This window comes from Lotus japonicus, chromosome 2 (genome assembly GCF_012489685.1).
Source record: "Lotus japonicus ecotype B-129 chromosome 2, LjGifu_v1.2".
NCBI classification, from domain to species: Eukaryota; Viridiplantae; Streptophyta; class Magnoliopsida; order Fabales; family Fabaceae; genus Lotus; species Lotus japonicus.
The window spans coordinates 16435367-16439156 of record NC_080042.1 but is presented as its reverse complement, the minus strand read 5'-3'; the positions used below and the strand labels follow the sequence as shown (position 1 = coordinate 16439156).

At 38.3% G+C, this 3790-nt stretch overlaps 1 long non-coding RNA gene across 1 annotated transcript; it reads left to right on the top strand.

The window, feature by feature from the left end:
- The first annotated feature begins 2166 nt into the window (after nt 1-2166).
- LOC130735276 (uncharacterized) lies at nt 2167-3441 on the top strand. The gene is made up of 2 exons (XR_009018367.1): nt 2167-2879; nt 2994-3441. It is a non-coding gene; the product is annotated as an uncharacterized LOC130735276 (long non-coding RNA).
- Nucleotides 3442-3790: the final 349 nt, after the last annotated feature.

Genomic DNA, 3790 nt, shown 5'->3' with positions numbered 1-3790 from the left:
CTCCTCAAGTCCTCTGAATTCCTCGAACGAACCTTAAAGCAATTTCACATAAATCAATCACAATGAGTCAGAAACTCAGCAAACAATAAGTCCTAGGGTTACACGGAACACTACGAACTCCGTGGTACAACAATCTAACGCGTTAAGACAAGTGTTCGAAAAAGTCGGATTTCCTCCCCCCCTTGAGGGTGCTCTCGGCCACTTCCCTTAATTGTGTGGGTCGATTTTTCTTCGATCAAACTTGGTTCCTAGGTTATCATTAGTCATAACTAAGGCGAATCTAAACTCGGAAAAATTTTCAGATCGAAAACTGAAGCAGGGGTATTTTGGTCAGAGTTTTAGCTCGGAAAATCAAAAATCGAAATTTTGAAAAACTAATCCGATAGAAATGTTACTAACGACGTTTATGACAACTAATCCTATTGACACTAAGCTAAGTCGAGAGTTCTAAGCTAAAAGATTGAGACTTTGCCCCAAAAATGGGTATTTGAGGTAAAAATTGATTCCGGCGGCATTCCGGCGACATTACGGAAAAACTAATCCGACAGAAGTGCTCTTGGGCACATAGGGAAGATGTTTAGACAGAGAAATCAAGCTATTTAGACAATTTCACAAAAAGCTCCAAACTTTGAGCTCATAAAAGTCTAGAGAAAATTGACGGAAATGACGATCGAAAGTGAGGAATAGTAACTATACCTCGTAGTCTTCGATTAGCAACGAACTGTGAAGCAAACGGGAAAGAATCGGCGAAAATCTTTTTCCTCTCCTCTCCTCCTTGTGCTCGCGGGTTTGGGGCTGAATGAGTGAAGAACTTTGCAAAATTTTCATTTTCTAGCTACAACCTATATATAGTGAAGGAAAAGGAAGATATTTTGCAAAGTTTAGATAAGGATGACTTGGTGGAGGGATAAGGATGGGTAGATATTTTTTTTTTTGAGAAGATATTTTGTAAACCGGTACAGATTAGTTTAGATATCGGAGGATTTAACTCATAGAGTTAAGATAAAAATATAAGAGTGATTCCGATATTTTCCTGCTTATTCCTCTGTGAATTCTAAGATAGGTTTTGGCGACAGAATTCCAAAACTCAAAAGAGATTTTCTTGGAATTAAGGTAAACAATCAAAAGTCGGTGTAAATCTATTTTACCCGAAAAGTTACTTTTTGCAGTGAATGTCGGATGAGCAAACTTCCTTCTGAAGAAAGATTGAAAACATCAAGAGAAATGGGTGTACGCGTGTGGAATCTTCATTTGAAGCTCCGAATAGAAAAAGTCTTCATCGTCGGTTGATTTTAGGTTTCTTGAACTATCAGGGTTTTAGTTTCGGCAAACTTCCGATGATTGGAATTTGGCGTTCGTACATTCCAGGGTTTCGCGTCAAAATACTTGTTTATAGACGAATAAGAGAAATTCTAATATTTCTCTGAAGATTTTTTGAATTAGTTTCCATCGTGTCCTAAAGTATAAATTAACTATTCACTAGGGTCTTCGACCTAAGATTAGGCGAATGTTAGTCGTGTTATAACTTTTATCGGTTTTGATACAATCCTTGGACTTTTCCTGAACCTTCTCCTTCATAAATTTATTTCATCCAATAAACTCTTGTATTTTATTTCACTTATCCAAAACTTAAAAACTTGGGTCTTACAAAACTTCTTTTTAGGAGGATAGTATTGTAAGACACGAAATTTAATAGACCGTTTTATTATTTAATTTCCTTATTTTACGACAACACGTTTTATTTATTAATTATTTTTACTGAATATTATTCACGCCACGACGACGGGAAATACCTTGAGGAATATTTTCCTTACAGTCATTTAATCGTGTGTTTATATTCATTATTTTTAAATTATTTTCTTAACTTGAATCTAATCGCGATACGTGAAAATTAATTTAGTAGTAATTAATTTCAATATTTCAATCTTATAGAGTTTTATTTAAATGCAAGAATAAAATTATAATTATTTTCGTGTGTATTATTCTATTTTAATCTTAGGAATTTCTATTCTTTAATTATCTCTCCCTTTTATGAAGTGATAACCTGCCCTAACAGGTCACCCTTGTTATTAACATATGATAGCCTATCATAAAGGAATATCCTTTATTCTTTTCTCACCTCAACCACCAAATTAATTCATTCTTATCTTCTCAACTCACCATCTCTATTTCCAACCACTCATTCAAATTTCAAATTTCTATTCTATCTTTCTCTCTCCGCGTGGGCCCCACCCCACCAATCAGAATTCAATACTCTCTCTCCCCCAATTCACTCTCATTCACGCTCTCTCCCCTTCCACTCTCGACATCTCCCTCTCACTTTCTTCTTCTTCTCCATTTTTCTGCTCCTCCATTTTCCTCTGCAACCCTAAACCACACACCACCTCCTTCTCCTCGCATGTCCGCCGCCACCCAAGGCCAAGCCGCCACCACAGCGAGCCTTCTCCTCTGCTCACGCGAACCACCACTTCCATGCTTCTTCACCGCGAACGCACCACCACCATAGGTGACCGCCGCCGCCTCCCTCAGTTCTCCAGCAAGCATGGCAGCCACAACCGCCATCACCCATTCCCAGCGCCATGAACGGCGCCACCAACGCAAGGACAAGAGAGAAAGCGAAACCCTAAAAACCGCCACCTTTCAACTCCGATCTCCGGCGAACCACTGAGTTTTTGGAGAAACCAACCACACCACGGAACTCCCCTCGACGTGCGCTGCAAAACCCCTAAAGAAATTTCTGATTCAGACAAACTTCGTCGGGAACCGCCGCCGGCCACCGTGACCACTGTCTTCTCCGGCCATCCTTCGCCGGAGATGTCACTGAACTCAGAACCAGGAAGCTCTCCTCCTCCTCTTGCTGAATTGATTATCAATTTTGGGTAAGAGATTAATCCTCCCTTCCAATTTCTGCTTTTCCCTTTTCAAAACCCTAATTCCTTTTCCCTCTATCAACTTCTAATTCCCAATATGTGTTATACACTACTGTTGCTCAGAGCTTGATGGTCCTCAGAGGAAGGCAGAAGCTGCTGTTAGAGAGGATGAAGAACCAATACAGAACCTTAGCCATGAGGCTTAAGGTAGAAAAGGATATGTTTTTCTGTTTTGGGTATCGTTTTAATTCTTGTAGGGGCTGAAAATGTAAGGGAATTTGAGATGGTTAATCTCTAGTTAGTTCTGTTGTTTATGTATTGATTACCTCTGGATGAGCATGGGTTCGATATTAGATTAGGAGAAGTTATGCTGTTGTTGTCCTGTGATTATAGTAGCCGTTGTTCTGTCAAATACGTAGGTTTAATGACCGAATTTGAAGTAGTCTTCATATAAATTGTAGAATTTTCTGTTAGCAAACTTTTGCCACTGGTTTCATGTAATTTCGATTTCTCTAGCTCAAGTTATACGCTTTTTAGTGAGCACGGGTTAAGCTGTCCCGTTTCTCACGAACTGCTGTAGTATTCGATTTTTCCTGAATTTTGTACTTCGAATTTGGACTTTAAAATTTATGAGGATTTACAAAACCTGTAGATGAAGTCAGGATAAAAATATTAGATTTTTCGGAGTTTATTTGACGTATTTAAAAATTAGCTAAAGTCGCTGTACAGTTGATGTTCGTTTTGACAAAATCACTTATTTCAAGCGAAAAGCGTTGTTTATGGAAAAGTTTGAGAAAACCTTTTATTTTAAAATTATATTACAATGTTTGGAGTAGGAAAACATCTTTCGAAACTTACGTATGTTGTTTATTCGTTTATGAAAATCAAGAACGCTCGAGTCTTTACGCACATTTATTCTG